This window comes from Pogona vitticeps, chromosome 1 (genome assembly GCF_051106095.1).
Source record: "Pogona vitticeps strain Pit_001003342236 chromosome 1, PviZW2.1, whole genome shotgun sequence".
Taxonomy (NCBI): domain Eukaryota; kingdom Metazoa; phylum Chordata; class Lepidosauria; order Squamata; family Agamidae; genus Pogona; species Pogona vitticeps.
Window position 1 is genome coordinate 129,710,106 of NC_135783.1, and position 23,453 is coordinate 129,733,558.

Here is a 23,453-nt window from a genome sequence, read left to right on the forward strand (position 1 = left end):
CTAAGCGTAAGGGTCACACTAGATGAGTTGTCCTTGTTCAGAAGGAGCTGCAGCTGACCCACCACCACACCCTTCAGGACTTTGTTCTAAAGGTACATCAGATGAGAAAACAGTGTTTGTATCATCCTGAAATATCAGATGGTACAGTGATACACAACTTGTTTGAATTGGAAGTTAAAGTTGTCCTTTACATTTGACAACTTTACAGGTGGAACATGAACAATATGTGACCCACTTAGCCATCTTATCCTCTTATGCAAATTGCTATGTGGTTGACAACATCACACACAATCACACACACACACACAGATGCACATATATGTGGTTGGGGTTTTTTTAATGCATGCAAGCAACATGTGACAAATTTTACTTTCTTCGGCTCCATGATCACTGCAGATGGTGACAGCAGCCATGAAATTAAGAGAGTCTGCTTCTTGGGAGGAAAGCGATGACAAACCTCGACAGCATCTTAAAAGGCAGAGACATCACCTGGCTGACAAAGGTCCGTATAGTCAAAGCTAAGGTTTTTCCAGTAGCGATGTATGGAAGTGAGAGCTGGACCTTAAAAAAAACTGACCACTGAAGAATTGGCATTTTTGAATTGTGGTGCTGGAAGATACTCTTGAGAGTCCCCTGGACTGCAAAGAGAACAAATCAATCCATTTTGAAAGAAATCAACCCTGAGTGCTCACTGGAAGGCCAGATCCTGAAGCTGAGGCTCCAATACTTTGGCCATCTCATGAGAAGAGGAATCTCCCTGGAAAAGACCCTGATGTTAGGAAAATGCAAAGGAAAGAGGAGAAGGGGACGACAGACGATGAGATGGCTGGACAATGTCATCGAAGCGACCAACATGAATTTGACCAAACTCCGGGTGGCAATGGAAGGCAGGAGGGCCTGGCGTGCTCTGGTCCATGGGGTCACAAAGAGCTGGACACGACTTACGACTAAACAACAACAAGAAGAAGCAAGCAACATAAGATGTAGGTTCATTGAGTCGCTGGTGGGCTATGGTGCATTGTAGGCAGACAGCATTCAGCCAGCTTGCTTTACACCAATATGATGCTTCTGTGGCCGTTTCTCCATAAAGAGGAAAAGTAGTAGAGCTTAGCTTAATTTAGATAAGACCACATAGCTTTCTCTTTTTTAAAAAAGCAGCTTTTTTGTTGTCAGTGAAAGTGTTGTTGCTTTTGTCTTGTCTGCCTTCCTGCTCACAACAGAAGCTTTCCTTATGGTTCTTTGAACCAGAGAAGTAGTATAAAAGAGCAAAGCTAAGCTTTCATCTGTGAAAAACATGGAAGTAGCTCCCATTGACCTTCCCCAGACTGTCAAACCCTTGTTTGAAAGTGAACAATTAGGCAGGATGTGACAGCAAGACAGAGAGTGTGAGACCTCCAAGTCGTAGCCAGATGTAGAACATCTGTTGTAACAGGATGGAGATTTTTCTCTCCGAGAGTATCCATTGGACATTCTTGAGGGAGGATCTCCACAAATTGTGCCGGTAAAGCAATGTAACTAAAAGCAAAAGGAAAGGGCACTGGGTGAAGCAAACAGACAATGAAGAAACAGTTCTCAGAAATTCTTGGATTTATTACAGCTAATTCATTCCATGGGGAGGGGAAACTTTCTTCTGGGACACTCATTGTACTATCATGATTTGATAGAAACATGTCAGCTTTTTAATTGCACAGGACTCTTCCTCTTCCTCACAGAAGCTTGCACATTTCTATGCTGATAAAAGTCTGCCTTGTGACAGACAATGCTCTTGTCCTGAGCGGGTATGAGTGGGAGGTGGGGATGTTGGGATGACCATTGCTGGACCAATTCACAAGCCAGGGTGTTCTGGCCCACAGGGCCTGTCACTGAACGGCTGCTGACCTTCCAGCATGCACCAGTCTGACTCTGACTTGGCTGTGCTAAACAGGAAACAAGGAATCTACAAAACGAGGAACTTAAAGCACCCTAGCCTTGTGAGGTAGGGCTCTGCCAACACATATACTTCTACTCAAAAATGATTTCCCTGGCAGGTAGCTGAGGGGCAAGGAGTACCAGAGTTTATACCTCACTTACAAGGCTAAAATGTGGAGAAGATTTTATATTTGTTAACAAATAGAAAAAATGCAAGAATAGATCAAAATTCTAGAAAAAGTTTTTTAAAAAATTCGCCCCAAAACAACGGATACAAATTTAGGGACAAAACAATAAATTGCAACAAGAAAACAGTAAAGCTACCTGTTTGCTTGCACTCTAGCATAGAGTACAGCATACCCTGTTTCCCCAAAAATAAGACAGGGTCTTATATTAATTCTTGCTCTAGGAAACACATCAGGGGTTTGTGGCGTCACCCTCATGCCCCTTGCTTGACCTGAAGGCAAACACTCTCTTCTTTTACACTTGCTGCCACCAGGCGATCTCTAAATCACCATTTACTTCAGAAAGATTCAGGTCCACACTTCAAGTTCTTTTAAGATAAAACTTTGGTTTATTGATTACATGGATTGATTCATGAATATCTTCAGTAGCTAATCACATCTAAATTTCCCAAACTACACACTCTATTACACTGTCTGGCTTTCTCTACTGCCTGACTCTCTTACATTTTTCTCACTGACTCTATCTCCCTTAATCTGACTTCTGACTCCCCTCTTATAGCATCTCCCTTGGCTCCGCCTCTCAGCAACATGAATATTCATTAACCATTACATAATACAACAAGAACCCTAGATCTAATAAATGGAGAACGCTACAGGCTTATTTTCAGGGGATTTTTTTTTCATGTACAACAATCTACATTTATTCAAATACAGTCACGTCATCTTCTTCTGGTTGCTGCACAATGGTGGAGGGCAGGGTTTCACTTAACTGGGGCTTATTTTGGGGGTAGGGCTTATATTACAAGCATCCTGAAAAATTATACTAGGGCTTAATTTCAGGTTAGGGCTTATTTTCAGGGAAACAGGGTGTACTGTATATGTCTCCGATAGGAATAATGTAGAATAATAAGTGGTGACAAGACTGGATTATCATATATGTGATGCTAATGAAGTACTTTCTGATCTTTGGGGGAAGAAACATGTCTAACACTATGAATGCAAGATTTAACATGAGGGATCTCTGTGTGAGGAGGGGAAATGCTCTCCCTTTCAGCTCTTTGCTCCATCCTGTGATTATCTTGGAAATGCAGGACTAGCCCTGGTTGGGTTCATATTTATTCATTTGTCTGAAGACAGTGCATTATCTCTAATTTGAACCCTGGTTTGCATTGCAAAATGATCGCTGAATCAAAGAAGTGTTTAAAAAGGAACGAGCAGGCATCAGGCTTCCAGGGTCTACTTTATTTTTTTTTTTAATAAGAACTTCAAAATCCATGAAATGGAATCAGGTACAAAACAGTGGCTCAGAGAAAATATAAACAATGAGGAAATGAAACAGAGGGTGTTTCTGAATGGATAGCTGAAAGATCAAGAATTTGTTTTCTATATGAGAAATGGACTCCTACACACGAGAGCCTGGAAAGTTATTTTTAAGATGAAATAATGTAAAGACTTGCTGAAGCCATCCACAATTGAGCTGTAGTGGAATTATGCTCTGGGACCAAACACATATTTGTATCTATGGCTGACATAGATCATTAGCTGCAATCTCAGGAAATTTCTAGTTCTCCAGATAGAGAAAATGTTAAGGCAAGTAGCACAGGAGGAGGAGGAGGAAATGCAGCTTTAAGACCTGGGTCCCTGTTTCCATTTCCTAGACTGCGGACCCAAAATGTTCTGGAATGAAAGTTTGAAAGAGATAACACATACCCAGGTTGGAGAGTCTTAGCAGCTGTTGTGCTTTGATGTCCAATTCTGCCAGCCTTTGATGGTTTGGTGATCCGTTTGCCCATTAGTGTGAAGCTTTTTTAACACTTTGTCAGCTAGTGAAATAGTAAGTATCTGAGAAGTTGTCTTGACAGAGATGGATTTATTTACTTATTTGTTATTTATTTATTTGACTTCTATACTGCCCATCTGGCTGCCACGGCCACTCTGGGCGGTTTATACGTTAAACAGGTTTCGTGTTAAGACATATACAGGGCAGATATCTTACCCACAGCTGTGCGGACCTGCTCCAGAGAGGTGCAGTGCAAACAGTGATTCCCCGGGAGTCACCTACTCACCATTATTCTGGGACTTGTGGAAAACAGAAGCTGCATAAGGTTGGTCTTTCCCCATTTCCTGTTACTCTGTTGCCTAGAGATGGTATATTCGTATTCGTCTCCCTGAGGAGACGAATACGAATATTGCCACCACAGGTGGCGTGGCCAATTGGATCCTCACCCCAGAACCAGGCCGTCCACTTACTGCTTGTGGATTTGCATGCTGGGCCATCATCATTTGTGCCATGCCAACAGCAGAAGCAGCTCAGCTGGGGTTTCCTTGACTCCCTGTGCTGCTGATTAATCCAGAAAGGAGGTGGGATGATGAGTCTCCCTGCTCAGCTGCTGAGTGGTCAGCAGCTTAGGGAGGTGAGAAAGCCCCAGCTGGGCTACTTTTGTGATTGGCGAAGCATGAATGACAATGGCTGTGCACAGTGCAAGTGGTAAGTGGAAGGCCTGGTTCAGGGTGGTGGTGGTTTCCAATAGGCCCAGCCGTCTGTGGTGGTGATATTGGTATTTGTCTCTCCGAGGAGAAGAATATGAATATCCCACCACTGCTGTTGCCTGTATCTTTGGTTCTACTGTCTCTCTAATGAAATGTTATGTCTTTTCCAACATCCAAAAGAACCTCTTCCCAGCATTCATAAAGCAGCCCTTTCCCCAACTCTTGCCTGCCTCACCTCAAAGACTCACAAACTGGTCTCATATTTGGGCCCTGAAACCTCAGAGAATGGACTGCAGCTGCCCTACCATCTCAGTTGTGGACACAATATTCACCGGGTCATTATTTTCATTCTTCTTAAAACTAGATTTCCTGGCTCGGCTTCGGGTCTCTCCCCTACAAAGCATTCTTAATTTTGGCAACTAAATCTGGGAAAGGACGTGTGATGGGCAGGTATAGCAATCAGCCTCCCAAAAACATTTTAGCCGAATGAATCACGGCAAAACCACAACCCAATTAAGCCGACCCATTTAACTAGAAAGAATGAGCCTGAGAAAGTAATTTGGGCAACAGAGTGCCAGGGAGCATTCCAACAACCAAAAAATTTGTCAGCAGCTGTAATCCTTGTGCCAGACGATTCAACTGATATTCTAGCTGAGCCAAAGGAGAGCGGAACAACATTTATACTCAGGAGCACTTAGAAAGTTGATTCTCAATGAACGGCACCAATGCACAAAGGGGAAAAAAACAGTAAGTTATTGTGAGGTGCCAGGGAAATTAAAGCCATACCTGTGAAGAAGAAGATTGTAGAGAACTGCTGGAGGTTTAGGTATCTGGCTGCAGATGGGAGTTTGATTCCCTACTGTGCCTTCTCAGGGTCCCTTCCAACTCTGCAGTTCTAAGACGACGACGATGAACTTGCATTCCTCTTCATGTTGCTCCTACAATACTAAGGGAAAGGTTTTAACGTTAACAGCGACTTGGCCATGGGACCCCTTGCCATCATGATAATGTTCTCACTAAGATGCTTGTAGAACGTAAGGTAAGAAATTTCAAGGCTCCTCGTTGTCTAATAGGGGATGGCTGGGGAAGAGACTGGTTAGATACGTATGAGCTTGGAAACCATTGCATTTTCCTCAGGCTAAGGAAAGCTGCTAAAAGGGGCCAGAAGTGCTTTGTTGTTATTAAAAGTAGATAGCAAGTCTAAGAAGAAATGGCCTTTTGGTGAGTAGTTCAAAAAATGACATCCACATTGATGCACACTAAAAATAACCTGTTATGAAATACTGTAAGTACTGAGCCATTAAACACTATGCTTCATCCCTTATTGGATGTTTTGAAAATTAACTTCTATTTCAGTTCTACAATCTCAGGGAATATGTGTTTTAAGGACATCCTATGAAAATTAAATGTCATCTGCTCGGCCTTACAGGTTACAGCACCAATGTTATGAGTTACCATTATTTACTTGCTAAAACACAGAGAGTGACTCTTGCTCTCAGGGTGCAACCAGATGGACATTTGTCCCTCAGTTGGTACTGTGCTCTTTATTGATCCTTCTAGTCGTTTCTTTGATGATCAGATGACATGATGGTTAAATCTGTGTAGCTCCCATCTTTTAACATGAGTACCTGGGCTGTTTTGATCAAGCTGAGCTTGGTTTTTGTACTTTTTGTTGCTGTGTCTCCATTTGTCCTTTTTTGAAAAAAAAAATTGGAATTGCATTGTGTGGTCAGATATACTGGTCTTTCTGTGGTTTTGGTGGTCATGTTTTTAGAATATACACCACAATATACATCATGTGGTGTGGTGTGGGAGTGAAACCTTTTCCTCTACTGCTTTATACTGCTGAGACATATGATACAGCAATCATAACCTATAATTTAAAAAAATTAAAAATTATACAACCCACTGCAGCACTAAATCAGTTACACAATTTAGGGGGTTAATGGCCATCTCATTGCTCTGCTCTACTTTATCTTATCCTAACAAGTTCCAACATAAGCTTTTGCACTTCACCAATAGACCTGTCCGGGACAGTGCCCATCCATGAGGAACAAATCTCCTGGTTTGACCAGGCCCTAGCTTGTACTGCTAACCCTAACCCTTTACTAAGAAAGTGCCACAGAGAGTCTTTCTGCTTTCAGTGCTATTACATCAGCCATTCTCAATTGGGGGGGGGGATTTAGCCACCTGGGGAGCCCTGGCACATTTGAAGGGGGCTGCAGACTGGAAACAATTCCACACACACCACCTTATAAGGTTATACAATCCTAATTTGACCTATATTACTTTCATATTGTATTTATGCCTGTGGCCAAAAAATATAAAATACAGTGGTGCCTCGCAAGATGAATTTAATTCGTTTCTCGGTTAATGTTGTCTTGTGAAAAATTTGTCTTGCGAAACGTGTTTTCCCATAGGAATGCATTGAAATCTAATTAATGTGTTCCTATGGGCAAAAAAAGTCAGAACAAAGTCAAATTTGGTTTACAAAGGGTTTATTAAGTGCTCTTTAAAGCCATACATATTGTGCAGATGATTTTTAAAAATTCAATAAAAAAACTTTAACTTTTTAAACATCATAGAAAAACATTTTAAAATCAGCAAACATGAGGCAGGAACAAAAAACGGAAAACATTTGTCTTGCGAAGCATGGCCATAGGAACATTTGTCTTGCGAGTCATCAAACACCCCCCATTGCCAAAACCACTTGTGTGACGGCTGTGATGATGTCACCTGCCTGTCACTGCTATGGCTGGAGTTTATCTACCTATGGCAGGACAGGAGGTGGGACTTCAGTGGGTGGAGTTAATGTATATAAGGGGGGAGTGAATGTGGTGAGTGGAGAATTGGGAGATGGGAAGATTGGGATGAGATAGGGTTCGGTTACGAACTTGGTTAGGGTGTTAGGGCCTGTTTATTCATGTTATGAGGTACTGTGCTAGTGTAGGTCTGAATGAGTGAGTGATTGAGGGGGATACTTTATCACATTGATTGCCTTATTTAGTTTCCACAGTGATTTACTATTATTTATGTTTTCTCAATAAACAATCCTTTTTATTTTGAAATCCATACCATTGTCTGATGAGCCAGATCAATAAGTGTGGTTGGTGGCAGCGTGAATAAATTGTGAATGAGAGTGACGTGACCATTGTGACGTGAAAGGAGGACGTCACAACTTGTCTTGCGAGTTTTTTGTCCTGCGAGGCATTTGTCTTGCGAGGCACCACTGTAAAATTAAGATTTCCATACCTGGGAATGTGTTGTGTTTAGTCGTTTAGTCGTGTCCGACTCTTCGTGACCCCATGGACCAGAGCACGCCAGGCCCTCCTGTCTTCTACTGCCTCCCGGAGTTGTGTCAGGTTCATGTTGGTTGCTTCGCAGACACTGTCCAGCCATCTCATCCTCGGTCGTCCCCTTCTCCTCTTGCCATCACACCTTCCTAACATCAAGGTTTTTTCCAAGGACTCTTTTCTTCTCATGAGATGGCCAAAGTACTGGAGCCTCAGCTTCAGGATCTGTCCTTCAAGTGAGCATTCAGGGTTGATTTCCTTTAGAACTGATAGGTTTGTTCTCCTTGCAGTCCAGGGGATTCTCAAGAGCCTCCTCCAGCACCACAATTCAAAGGCATCAATTCTTCGGCGGTCTGCTTTCTTTATGGTCCAGCTCTCACTTCCATACATCACGACAGGAAAAACCATAGCTTTGACTATTCGGACTTTTGTTGGCAAGGTGATGTCTCTGCTTTTCAAGATGCTGTCAAGATTTGTCATCGCTTTCCTCCCAAGAAGAAGGCGCCTTTTAATTTCAGGGCTGCTGTCTCCATCTGCAGTGATCATGGAGCCCAGGAAGATAAAATTTGGCACTGCCTCCATATCTTCCCCTTCTATTTCCCAGGAGGTGATGGGACCAGTGGCCATGATCTTAGTTTTTTTGATGTTGAGTTTCAGACCGTTTTTTGCACTCTCCTCTTTCACTCTCATTACAAGGTTCTTTAATTCCTCCTCACTTTCTGCCATCAGAGTGGTATCATCTGCATATCGGAGGTTGTTGATATTTCTTCCGGCAATCTTAATTCCGGCTTGGGTTTCTTCCAGTCCAGCCTTCCGCATGATGTATTCTGCATATAAGTTAAATAAGCTGGGGGACAATATACAGCCTTGCCGTACTCCTTTCCCAATTTTGAACCACTCAGTTGTTCCATGACCAGTTCTAACTGTTGCTTCCTGTCCCACATATAGGTTTCTCAGGAAATGAGAATGAGACAGTACTATATAATTACTGCAAATGACAGATTTTAACAGTGGACCCATCTGTCCAAAGAGTAAACATTGGACAGAAAGGGTGACCACCCTGCAGTGGGATGGAAATCCCCTTTATCATCTATCTTTCCATTCAGGAAATTTTCAACTTCCTTGTCTGTATTACCAAAATAAAGCAGTATGTGGTTTATAAATATAACCAAAAGTAGCATGCCATTTGCCAAAATATATAACTAAACATGATGTCTGTACTCATCATTGCCTCTTGGCTACTGACCTATCTTTGGTCACCCAAATCCTCAGTATATCCTTCCCACCACCTCTCTCACCTTGTTTCCATGAAAGCTGTGGCATGCACACTTCCAGTTCATCAAACACCAAGGCAACACAATGCCTCTTTTCTCAGCAGCCAACAACTGTCTTGAGGGAATAGTCAGAGACAAGAGGGATTTTACAAATGTTTTAATGTTTTTTATCAACCATTGAATTAATACTTCAATGCTTCTGCAGAGGTGTTAAAATATTACAGATAAATGCTTAAATTATATAATGCTGTAAAAAATATTATTCTATGATACTCATTTTAAACTTAAAGATAAAGCTTCCTAGACACATCTTTTATACCAAGATGGTGTAGTCCCAGCAATTTCTTATTCCACGCTTATACAATTTATGCACAAGGAATGAAAAACACTTTAAAATATATATTTCATGGCTATGATGATACCTATATGATATATATTACACGAAATGTAAAATTATGTGATCTAATATAACTAATATATTTTCCACGGACAATAAATGAATACATTCATAGCACTAAATACATATTTTGGGTAGCACTGTGTTTGTTCATTTTTTACAGGATTTGCTTGATTGCCTGCCCCTATGACTGCTCAGTTGAATGAGCCTTTTCCCTTATTTTTCTTCCAGCAACTATGTCATTATAGCTGCTTGAGAGTGCATTTCTGATATTGTGCAGCACAGGAAATCAACATTCTACAAGGCGATTATACAAATGGGGATAGCCAAAGGAAAAACTTTATAACTTTGAAACTGGGCTTTAGGGTGCAGATGTAGCAGACAGTCCACTCTTGATGTCAGGTTTATGATTATTATTTTTTTAAAGCAAAACTGTTCCCCACATTCAGAAATTGGCACCCTCAAACAACCCCTAAATTTAAGACAGAACACATACATTGAAAAGATGGATCATGGTTATCTTGGAAGAAAATGATTGCCCTACTTTTTTTAAAATCAGGAATTGTCCAGGCTGCAACAATATCCGGCCACTCCCTGGCTTTTTGAATAGTGGATATAGAAGCATAATGTCCCACATTAATAAATCAGAAGTCCTCCTGCCCAAAGACTGATACACAACAGTTTGGGTGGAATATAATAGGATGAATGTACAGGAACTGTGAAATATGTTGGATAATGTAGCAAATCAATGGCAATATTGTTTGTTGTTTACAATAAAAGCTCAGTCGTATACTTATGGGTCAGGCTATTTAGCCCACAGGCTAGATTAGAAATAGAACATTATATTTAAAGTTATGCTAGCTCGAAGGGACAGGATTTTCTTGTCCCATCACTCCATCCATCTGTGCCACATGCCAGCTTGCTCTGGAGGTATTGCTAGCCCTTTAGAGGAAATGTTGAGGCTGCCCAGATAGAAAAAGAATTGTCTCCATGTAAGGTAAGAAAAGTAGTTCAATTAGTGGAACAATTGGAATGTCTCTTTCATAAAACAGCTCCCCATCCCACCTGCTCTTTGCAGTCCAGGATGTTAAAAACAGTAACACCAAGGGAAGCCAAAAGAGCAAACACCAGAAGCTGGTCTGTTTCAGCTGTGGCCCCACACCTCTGGAATGAATGCCCAGCAGAGATTCGCCAGGAAGGTTCCCTCACAGTCTTTAAGAAGTCAGTAAAAAACCAGAACTGTTTAAAGCTGATTTTTATTAGTGATTGTACTTTTGATGTCCAATGTCCCCTTAAATTGTTTATTTAGGGTAAATTAGCTAGTCAGTGGATTGATTGACTGATTTGCCAGTGAATCTGTATTTGTTGTTTGTATTTATTGTTTTGTTGTCATATGTTTTGCTGTAAACTACCCAGAGAGTGCATTGCCCTGGGGGTGGTATATAAGTTGAATTAACAAACAACCTTACTATAGTCAGCCATTCAGCTTGAAAGTGTGCAAGGCTCAAAGGGAAGTGGTGAATAGGGATACAAGTACTGTAAGCTCTTGCTCCCACATTTCCTGCTACCTGTAACTCCTACTGATGGTTGTATGTTCAGCATAAAGATCTACATAAGCACTGTAAGCATTTCAACTGAATGCACTCAAAACATTCCTGTGATTGACTGAGAAGGAAATGCTGTGATCACATAAGTGCTGTAAGCATATATAGTTGACTGTGTTTACAGCATCTATGCATATCAGGCAAGATCCAAAGAAACAAAACTATAGAAGACAAGACAAAAACATGTGGCACCTTAAAGCCTAACTATTCCATTTTAATGTGGGCTTTCATGGACAAGTCCACTTCATCAGACATATTGGAAAAAAATGAAATACTGGATGAAATATCAATTTCACAAGTAAAACATGCTACATATTCATTGGCACTAATAGTCTTGAGTATGCGGACATTCAGATGGAACACACAAAGATGTACAGGATTTCTGGGTGACATAGGACAGGGCTTACCTGTTTGCTCTTGTCCCCACCATCGTTTGAGCCCTACATAGTTCCAGGCCAACACCTGAATACAGCCCATCACATGGAATAATACAAAACAATAACCTTTGCAGGCTGCAATCTGTTTGTTGCACCTGGAAGTATTATTTAAAAGTTATACTTAATCAGCAGCTAAAATCTCATTCATTTTGCCCTTCTTGGAAAAGATTTAATGCCTGTAACGGAAATTGAAATGTCCTGGAAACTAATTTTGTGAAATTGAATGGAATAAGAGCCAAATTCATGCTTTCTTTATAACAATTTATGTTTCATTTTTCTTTGTCATCTTCAGTCACTAATAAGAGCACATCAACAAAATATCATTTAATTTAATTTATACACATAATATTTATGATGAACAAGAATGAAAGTTTTATGGCAAGTGAAAATGCAATTAATAGCGGAGGGTGTGCTGCCAACTTTTATTATGTAAATTAGAGGCACTACAAAATTATTTAATGCTCCTGTGTGGGAAATGTTCCATGCTGAAAAACTGAGTTAATTCTGCCTTAACTAATCACTGTTGAGTTTATGTGAATTCTAATATATTTTTGGCTTGTGCCAGATGTAGGCGGCACTATAAAACAGGTTTGCCAAGAAATGGCTTCTCAGGGGATAAGTCATGAGAATTGAATCCTGAGATATCTTTGCTTCTAAAAATTACAGTCAATGATAACTGCCGTCCAGATTTCTGCATGAGTTTGCAGTTACTTTCGTTGAGGAGCAAACTGTGAACCTCTGAGAATTACAGGACCTCCAAAACCTCTGCATTCTATATTACCTAGCTGTAGGAGGTGGCGTCTCCATGTTTATCTACACAGAGCTTGGTCTCTCTCTCTCTCTCTCTCTCTCTCTCTCTCTCTCTCTCTCTCTCTCTGTGTGTGTGTGTGTGTGTGTGTGTGTGTGTGTGTGTGTGTGTGTGTGTGTGTGTGTGTGAAAACTGCAACTTTAGAACACCAGATCCTTATGTAATTTGGATAACAGTAATAATGTTCTCTTAGTGAGACTTATTGCCGTGTACAGACTGAGGCAAAAAATTATAATCACAAATACATTAAAATGTTAAAAAATATATCTGAACTGAGTTAATAATATGTTTACTATTCCTATTCTGTATTTGCTATAGGCAATGGATTCTAGATGAAGATTTTGTTCTCTTTATACTTTAACAGACTGGATGATTAAGTGAGGTCATTGGCCTGCATAAGGACTGAAATATCAAAGCAAAATGTAAAAGTTCAGAGTTTAAGGATTCTTACCTAAGTTAGGAGGAAGATGTCATATAATAATACTTTTTCGCCACATGAAAAATCAAAATCATGATGGGGGAAGACAGTTAAGTTTGATTTTTAAAACAAATACAAAACTAGAGATCCATAGGAAGAAGATTTTATCAATATAGAATTTTCTGCTCAGAGGAAATTGACCTGTGGCAGTTTACATTAGGATTCGGCCTGTGGCTTGTTTCCTGTATCCGTGCTGAGAAATGTGGGGAAATGCAGACTTCATTTTGATTAAGAGTCTGTGGTATAGCTGTTGAGCGCAGGGAAGATTTGCAGACTATGAAATTAGGGCCTTGAGGGAGCAAGTAATAACATCTTGGGATAAGCAAAGAAACTGTGACTGTTTTTCTGGCAGGAATAGAGAGGGGCAGAGCTTGGGAAATTACTTGTTTAGACCAGTGATTCTCAAACTGGGCTCTCCAGATGTTCTTGGACTGCAATTCCCAGAAGCCTTCACCACTTGCTGTGCTGGCTGGGATTTCTGGGAGCTGAAGTCCAAGAACATCTGGAGACCCAAGTTTGAGAACTGCTGGTTTAGACAACATATCTATCCCATAGTTCCCAGTCAGCACAGCTAGCCAACATGGACTGGGCGATTCTGGGAGTTGCAATCCTTTGCGACATTCCCAAGTGAACAGTACTTTTTGAGTTAGGAACAAACAGCCTGTATCAATGTCCATGTCTTCTAATACAGGGGTCCCCAGCCCCTGGTCTGCAGCCTGTGCCAGTCCATGACCTGGGCCAGACTGGGTCACAGACACAGATCTCCCACCCACCCCACACACACTCCCCCCGCAGTCCCTTCGTGCATGGACACATGCACGTGTGCCTGTGTGAGCACCTCCCACTCCACGCATGCGTGTGAGTGCAGGAGGGGGTGCCCCACCTTCCCCAACCAATCCGCAGTGTTAAAAAGGTTGGAGACTACTATTCTAAGATACACTCCTTGGGATTGTTATTATGACTGTGGGAGTGATAGGTTGCTAATTAAAACAAGATGTTGTGCTCTTTTATGTGAAAATTTTCAAATACAGTTCTCAGTGGTCTGTGTAGAGTTACTCTGCAATTAATGCATCAAAGTCCTGGAAAAAAGGAGACTTTTGAATCTGATAAAAATATAATTTACCTGAAGTGTCTGGAAATTAGAGATGAGCGTCAGATTCAGAATTTGACTTTCTGATCTGATCTGAAGCAAAGCAAGGAAACCCAGAACTGGGCTTAAATCAAATGGGTGCTCTTTGAAGCACAGATAGATCACAAATCAGCTCAGAGTGAATCTTTTTTTTGATTTTGTAAAACAAATAATTTGGACCCAATCAAAGCAGATGGTCATCACATACCCTTACTGGAAATAATTCTCTTTGAACACAATAACCAGGAGAGTTGCCATCATAATTGTCTTTTGCATAGAAAAAGCTGGGTTTTTTTCTTCTTCCTTTTTTGTATTTTTCATCCATTTCCTGGCTGACATTATGCAATGGCTACAGGCTGAGGAAAAGCAAGAAATAAGTCAGAGGAGGTCTCCAATCTGTCACTCATTCCTCCATTAAGTAGGAGAAGCAGCTTGTGCTGCAACCACCATCCTGCAAACAAACCTCTGGTAAAATCAGTCATCTTTCCCCCTAGAAATCATGTCCTGAGGGAACCTGTGGAGAATAACCAATTGCTTGGCAAACAGGTGCTGAGAAGTGCTGTGCTATGTTTAAAGAACGTTGGCTTGGCACAAAAGTCCTCAGGAGAACCAAACACGGTCTTTTGGTCGCTTATGTATTTTGCAGTGCATTGAACAGCGTAATGACATGGACAAACAGGAAATAATCCAGATAATTTATGGTATGTATGAGGCGGCACCCAATTTCTTATGTCACAGTTTGTACCTCTTACCTGGGACAAAAACATTCAGCATTTATGCATAACAGGTACAATCTGGCCTTTTATTGGGGCATTAGGGTGCATTAGGTCACTGAGAAGGGAAGTTACATTTAGCTGGAAGATAAATTATGAGTATTAGGGAGCATGTGAATTTCTTTGTTAATTTGGCATATGGAATTATCTAAAATTATTAGCTTCCGGATGGTTATACTAATTCAGGGTTCAGGCATCAATGGGATGCCAATGGGACATCAGTTTGGGGTTCTCCAAGGCCTCTCAGGTATTCAGTCTAACCAAGCTGATTTTATGTCAAAAGAAGGGTTAAGAACAACTGGACTCAGCAAAATGACACAGGGTTTTTCTGTGCCACCTGTTTGTTAAAATGGTGGCTAGATTTGTGGCTGGAGGGCTGTTTTTACACAACTCTGTCTGTTGATCTCTCCATTTTCATCTCTGTTCCTACTGTATATCCTAGCAACCCTGATCAAGGCTCATATTTGTTAGCTGTATTGCACCCTCATCTGTTGCCTTTGAGTGGTTTTGGCTGCCAATGGCAGCCATCTCTGTCTCAGAGTTGGAAGAGAGCCACACCTCTTTACCTCAGATTCTTTGTCCTGCCTTTTTTACAGTCAGTCAAGTGGCAGTTAGTGTTCTGTCAGAGTTAAGACTACAAGTTATGGAGTCTGTCAGGTGAAGACAATTAGAGAGTGTGTTCTGTTAGCAACATAACAAATTAGGCATTCCATAATGAAGGAAATTAAGCTATTTATTTATTTATTTATTTATTTATTTATTTATTTATTTATTTATTTATTTATTTATTTATTTATTTCCCGCCCATCTGCTCTATTCGACTACTCTGGGCAGCATAGACCACCCAGTAATGCAACTGAGCTCAGTAATGCAACAAATTAACATTTCCACAAAATATGTTTGTTTTTATGTAAGGACTGTGAGAAATATGGAATCTTTTATTCTTATTCGTACCAGAGTCTCTGAGTGAATGTATTGAAACAAATAATTGTCAGTTGAGGTAAACTAACAAATAAGGGATGGTCTACTGCGGGAGACATACGTTACTGCCAGAACCATTTTTTATCTCTTGCATAACCAGAAGGCAAGTTTATTATTTAGGGCCACACTCAACAATTTCTTCACAAACTCTGCCAAGCCATCCAACAATGTTTAAATTGCACAAAAACATGGGGTTATATAAAATACCTTTCTACCACAATTCAGATACAAACTCATATTTCAAAGCAATAGCTATGGATCTTCATGGGTTAGTACACGAACTGCATTTTTCCCACTCTGGAGAGCTTCCATTTCCTGAAGATGCTTTCCCCCAAGTTCCCATTCCCACCAATTAAAATAAAGCCATAATGTTTTACAGTGATGTTCAAAAAGGCAGCATGGTGGGTGACAACATTCTCCTGATTTTCCCCTTACGCCGGAGGAGCTACTTTTGACGCAGAAGCTTGGGGATGATACCTCCGCCGGTAGAGATCAGCCAATGCCTTGGTTCAGAGACATGGCCAAGGAAACAGAATAAAAAAATTTAATATGTAGGTGCCCAAGAGCTAAAAGATGTGGGTCCCCAAGAGCTAAAAGATGTGGGTGCCCAAGAGCTAAAAGATGTGGGTGCCCAAGAGCTAAAAGCCTAGTGCAAATCAATGGTATGAGGTAGACATTACTCCCATCCCTGCCCTCTAAGGTGCCTGAAATATTAGCTCTTGAGGGTTTCCTGTCCTGCCAAAGCTGTTTTTTGAGCAGATACAGAGCTGGAGTCATTAAGGTAGCACCCTCCTCTCCGGCATCTCAGGAGATGTCAGCACTGGGCCTTCTGCCCCAGATCTGTATACTCTTTTGCTCTGATGGAATGAGCCAGAATGGCAGAGAAAAGCCACATAAAGCATAACTTTCTATTTAAGACAGAAAGCTTGTTTGTTTTTAACAGGAAGAGAGTTACTCGTCTGTAAATGGAGTAGAAAATCTAGAGTGTAAGTACTTCCTGCCAGGCCCTGGACAGGTTGCTGGGTGTGTGAGAGAAAGAGAGGGCACATTTAAAGAAATCAAGGGGGCCACCCGCTGTCATCACTAATAAATTTACACCTAGAGTCAAGGGAAGGTTGCTTTAGAGAAAAAGGAGCTTGCATATGCTAATTTTTATAAGCCAGAAGGTTTGGATTTTTTTAAAAAAAAAAGCTTTAAAAATACAAATTAATTGGCTTATACATTTTATCCCCTTTCTGTTCAGTGAACCCCATGACCTAAAGAGTCAAGGTGGGTTATAATAACTTTATATAAAAGAGGTAAGTTTCATTGTTGACAAACTTAATGACATATCCTTTTCTGGATCTTTGATGACTAATTATCTTCATTTACCTGACTTGATTCTGTACTATGACATCTCTCACCCCAACAGTTCTGCAATTCTTCTGTCAGCTGCCTTGCTAGTTAATTAGGGGTTCTGATCTTTGAATATGCTTTGAGTTTCCTTCCATTACACACATTAGGACTGACTCACCTAGACGTGCCTGAGAATGAAGTGAGAGGCAAACTTTCCTGGAAGCAGGCACAAGTTGTGGGTTGTATCAGAGAGCACCTCACATCCAAAGTATTTGTGGGAAGCTGCTCTAATCACAACACTCCTATGCCTGGAAATCAATGTCACTGGTATCACTGGGATGGTACTTTATTCTCTTTCTTACAGTTATATCCCATATCAAGGTTTAGTGTTCAAGGACACTGGTTCTTAACCTTGGGTTACTCAGGAGTTTTGGACTGCAACTCCCAGAAGCCTTCACCACCAGCTGTCCTGACTGGGGTTTCTGGGAGTTGCAGTTCAAAAGCATCCGAGTAACAAAGGTTAAGAACCACTGTTCAAGGATATTGTAATATTTAGCCTTGCTGCTTAGGGCAACTGACAATAAAATGGAAATAAAAATGATGTCATTTCCCTTTTCTCTTTAGTGTGGGAGATGTTTTAAATTATTTATTGCATTCTAATTATTTTATGTTACAATAAAAGGGTGTTTTATTGTAAACTGCTCAGAGACTGTATTATAGCAAATGATGTACAAGTCCTATAGATAAACGTTGTAATTTAAACATTAAGACTCAAGCAGTTGAAACACATCTCAATGACACAACAAATAAAGCCACATCTAAAAGAAAGATAAACAGTGCATTAAAATTTGCTTAAGCGACACATCTGTTAAGAGGCCAAAATCTTGGTTGAGTAAGAATGTTAAGGTTCCTGGTAGAAGGAAAACAGAGGGAGAGAGAAAGAATATACCAGGTCTCACCTGAGAGTTCCAGAGTCTGGAAGAGACCACCAAGAAGGGTAAGTCCTGTATTCCCACCCAGTATACCTTTGATAATGCCAAGTAGACTGTAAGTTCTCTCTTGCATATCTGAAAACCTAATCAGACTCTTTCAAACAGCTGTGTCTCACACTGTTTATAAGCTCATGATAAAGTTATGAAATACCCACTGAGTTGGGCAAGAAGGGAAGATTTTTGTGTAGAGTCTTGTGAAGCAGTACTGATGTCAGACCATAGATAGGATCCTACTGCACACAAAATGAGAAATGCCATTATACTAAACGTGGCCCCCCAGTACAAAACTATACAATCCTGTTCCAAGCTATCAGCTCATTTAGAGTGAACCTTTGTCTAAACTTTTGCCATCTGGGAACATAGGTTGTAACTGCAGCTACATAGAGATGGACACAAACCTTGGTTTGGAGGTTCGTACCGATTCATACACACGGCACCACTGATGCATCATGTTCCCTTCCCCTGACTCCCCAGCTGGATCCCCCACTCAACAGCTGGCGCGTATTCCTCTCCTTCTCTTCTTCGGCTGTTCGACCAGTCTCTGGCAGGAACATGGGTTTCCTTGCCTCCTCTCTTTGGCTGGTCACCCACTCAGACAAGGAGGCAGGACAGGTGAAACTGTGCTCCTGCCGGGGACTGGTTGAACAGCCAAAGAAAAGGAGGAGAGGAGCGCACTCTGAATGGTGAGTGGGTCATTGGTCAGGGAGGTGGGGGAAGGGAATGTGCAACACAAACCTGTAAACCAATGTTTGTGCCCGTCTCAATGCAGACATATAATGAAATGTGTGGGCAGACATCAAATAGACATAAGAAGTCAACAGTTGAGGGGTACATAGAGTAGCAATTTTATTTATTTAGCTGGTTGGATAGTTCAATGGGCTGGAGTATGGGAATTTGATTTCCCATTGTACTTCCTGGGATAAGAGCCAACCTGTGTACCCTTGGGAACGTCACACAGCCCAGAACATCACTAAAAAGAAGGGACTGGTAATAAGCTAAATTACAGGATTATGACGTATGTAATTCCTGAAACATAACATATGGATAATCACTTCAGCAATACCGGCATTTAAAGAATCCTATAACTTACATATGTCAGCGTGTAAGTCTAACAGTACAAATTACAGCAACAAATTGCTTCTAGTTAAGAAGTCAACATTTCTTATTTCTTATCACACATCAGTCACATGATTTGATGCCTGCTGAGGAATACGAGCATTTACAACTGAATGAACAGCAATTTTCTATTGCGATGGATGCTATTTGACTTATTGCTGGTGTATGTAGATAATAGGGTCCTAGCCAGTATAGGAAAACAGCTCAATATCATGAGGTTGATACAAGACACTTCTGCCTGCATCAACCGCATGGACAATATATCTAAGGTTTAGTTAACAAGATAAGATAAACAACAAGCCCTCTATAACAGGGGTTTTAAACTCAATTTACCTGGGGGCCGCTAGAGGCTGAGTCTGGGTGAGGCTGGGCCGCATCAGATTTTCCGCCAAGCGGAGCAAGAGCCCGAGGAAGCCGCCCAGGAGTTCCCTTAGCCGGCAGACAGGCGGGCTGGCTGGCAGGCTGCAGTTCTGGATGGAGGGTGCAAGAGGTGCTGTCTTGGGAGAGAGCCGGCAAGCGAGGCAAGGCTTTTTTTTTTACTCTTGACAGCAGAAGATGTGTGGGCGCTTTGGGGGGGCAGGCAAGGCGAGGGCCACAAACTATCATCTGGGGGGCCGCAAATGGCCCCCGGGCCGCATGTTTGAGACCCCTGCTCTATAAGTAACTGATATAAAACCAGGAAGCAGCTAGGATCTGATAAAGTCAAAGAAATCTGAAGACATGAATTACCATATGATCTGTGGCTGAAAATTTTATCTCCTGTGTAATATTTTAGACTAGCGTAGGCTGTTGTAACAGCAAATGTTCTTATTCTCTGCCTCAATATTTCTTCACTGCCTTTGACTTTTTGACCTTTGCAAAGCAGTTATATAGTTTTCCTTAATATTCCATTGTGTGTCTGTATGTTTATCAGTTGTAATTTTACTACTGCAGTATTCCATGTCAGTGAAGGTTCCTCGACCTTGATTTTCAAAAAGGGATAAATGGAAGCACCGATTGGGCATGGTAAGTTCTTTCATACAAATCTCCCACCGTAGCACAATCTTTTCAGACCCCCACAGTAGTATTTATTTATTTATTCATTTTATTTCTATCCCGCCTATCTAGCCCCACAGGACCACTCTAGGCAGCTTACAACAGATATATAACAATATAATTAAAACAATTTTACATAAGGAAAGAAATATTAGACAGGATGGGGGAAACACTAGGAGAGAAGAAAAGGGAAGATCAGGAATTAGCTGAGGGGAAGGCCTGCCGAAACATCAGTGTTTTTAGTTGATTTTTGAAAGTACCCAGCGAGGGAGCCGCGTGAATGTCAGGGGGAAGGTTATTCCAGAGGCAAGGAGCCACCACCGAGAAGGCCCGATTTCTTGTCTTTTCTTTCCGGGCCTCCCTCGGCGTTAGGCTCCTCAGCCTCACCTCCTGACTCGCGCGAGTGACATAGGTAGAACTTGGTGGAAGTAGGCGTTCCACCAATTATCGAGGCCCTAAGCCGTTTTAGGGCTTTATACGTGAGCATCAACACTTTGAAGTCGATGCGGAACTGGATGGGCAGCCAATGCAGTGCGGCCAGAGCAGGTGAAATATGTTGGTATTTTTTCACACCACTAAGGAGCATTCTGCACCACCTGTAATTTCCGCAGCAGCTTCAAAGGCAGCCCCACATAGAGCGCATTACAGTGGTCTGATCTTGAGATTATGAGCGAATGTACTAAGGTAGTGAGGGCCCCCACATCGAGATAGGGCCGCAGCTGGGCTATCAGCCTAAGATGATAGAAGGTGGTTCGGACCACGGACGCCACCTGGGATTCCATAGTTAGCACCGGGTCCAGATGAATCCCCAAACTGCGGACTCCATCCTAGTAGGTGAAGCTTGTGAAGCTTGTAGGTGAAGCTTGTGAAAGTTGATATTTTATTGGATAGGGTACTCTGATTTAGAAAGTGGCCCTGGTGTAGTGCATTGTATATGTTGAATCAAGTGAGTTGTTTCAGTGGATTGATTTACTCTGCACACATTGTGGTCTAAGAAAGGGGGGACCATCTAAGATAGTGGTAGTGATAATTTTTACTTTTCACTCCCTTTCTCTTCTTTTCTCTCTTTTTAAAATTTTTGGTAAGTTTCCAGAATTTTGAATTTCTTCATGTAACAGGAAAAACCTGAGATTTCAGGCAAACTGTGAGAGAAAGCCAACTTGACAGATTCATTCATCATTCTAGACACAGAGCTCAGAGCACTTAGGTCTTAAAATTCTGGCTTTCAATTCCTGTCTTTTCAGCATTTAACCATTTCCATGGTACTGAGTTAGGATTGTTTTTTTTTTTTTTTTTTTTACAGACTGGGTTACCACTTCTTTTTCCTTGTTTACGGCCTTTAGGGCAGGCTAATTGCATGACTGCCAATTTTCTTCCTACTGGGAATAGTTCTACCTATTGAACGTGGCCAGTGCAGATTTTTTTTTCCTGATTCACTGATTGACAAAAACCTAATGAAAATGTGAAAATATCTTCATATGTTTCATGGACAAAACGTGGCAGTAAGAGAAATCAACATTAATGCATTCCCTGTGTCAAAGCTCCGTTCATCCTTTAGAGGTCCTCCTCCAGAAATATTTGTACAGATACCTTGTTTCCTCAAAAATAAGACCTAACCTGAAAATAAGTCCTAGTAGGATTTTTCAGGATGCTGGTAATATAAGCCCTACCCCCAAAATAAACCCCAATTAAGTGAAAACCCTCCATCCTCGTGCAGCAACCAGAGGAAGATGACATGACTGTATTTGAATAAGTGTAGATGGCTGTACATGAAAAAAATAAAACATCCCCTGAAAATAAGCCCTAATGCATTTTTTTTGCAGCAAAAATTAATATAAGACCCTGTCTTATTTTGGGGGAAACATGGTATTCAGCTCACTGAAATACAGAGCTGGTTTCCAAGGCTCAACTATATGCTTTGAGATCTCCCTTTAAGTTAACCTTTCTATTTGTGTTAATTGCACAAAAATAATTGCTTATTGTGTGTCACTGAAATATGTGCCCTTCATGATGCAGGATTGGAACTGTAGTAAAACACAGAGGAGATTTCGCCCTTACTCAATTGTAGTCCCAATGAGCCCTGCCTACCCAGCAAGTTGGTTACCAGCCCCAGGATCCTATAGTGCAGTGGTCCCCAACCTTGGGCCTCCAGATGTTTTTGGACTACAACTCCCAGAAGCCTTCACCACCACCCCTGCTGGCCAGGATTTCTGGGAGCTGAAGTCCAAGAACATCTGGAGGCCCAAGGTTGGGGACCACTGCTATAGTGCCAAGGGAAGCTCTCCTTTTGGAACTAAGAGCAGCCTCACAAGATTTTAGGGGTGGGTGGGATAAAAGGTTACTCCCCATTCCCCCTATGCTACAGTCTTGATCCCAGTTGACTGTAGCGGGCAATCCTCTTAAACATTGAAACACACATAGTGCTTTCATGTAAAAAAATGGTCAATTCTATCTCAACAGTGACTGTTCTTATCCATGTGAGTATACCAAAATTAATAATACAGGATACAATCTAGTCCAGAGTAAAACTTGTTTAATTCCCACTGAGTCTGATAGCGAAATTTAAATGTGTGCTTACCTCTTCTATTGAGATGGTTGGGATTTAACAGGGACTAAATTCCACTTGCAATTTTTAGATATACTCGTTGGCAGGGAGCAATGCTTCTCTGCTTTCAAGGTTCATTGTTTGGCTGCTGAATATGACTTTTGAATGCCTGTTGCTTGTGCACAACTGTGCGACAGAAAAGGCCCTTAATGGGGGGGAAAAGTCACTGCAAATTTGTTATCTAGGCCTGCTCACTATCAAGAGTCTCTTTTAAAAAACTTTTCATTACAAATACTTCTAATTACAGGGTTTCTTCTCTTGAGAGGCCAGCTGCTGTGGCTGATTAAAAAGCATTTATAAATCAGGAAAGATGGAAATTTTTATTACTGCTTTACTTACGAGAGAAACTAAGAATAGTTTGGGGGAGGAATTAGGGAATCAAAGTGTCTTAGTGGTAATCAAGGAGGACTGAGGATTTATATATTTCTTTAATTTTATCTATTTCTATCCCACCTTCTTTCCAGTGAGCTCAAGGTGACACACGTGGGTCCTCCTTTTCATTCCAACCTTCCAATAAAGTTGCGAAGTAGGTCCCGTTGAGAAAGAGTGACTGGGGCAAGGTCACCTTTTGAAATTCATGGTTCAAGGGAGCTTTGAACCCAGACCTCCATGT

The 23,453-nt window shown here is 41.3% G+C and overlaps 1 long non-coding RNA gene across 1 annotated transcript; it reads left to right on the plus strand.

Annotated features, from left to right (window-relative positions):
• The first annotated feature begins 14,238 nt into the window (after nt 1-14,238).
• On the plus strand, nt 14,239-20,205 carry LOC140707804 (uncharacterized). The gene is made up of 2 exons (XR_012087990.2): nt 14,239-14,704; nt 20,134-20,205. It is a non-coding gene; the product is annotated as an uncharacterized LOC140707804 (long non-coding RNA).
• Nucleotides 20,206-23,453: the final 3,248 nt, after the last annotated feature.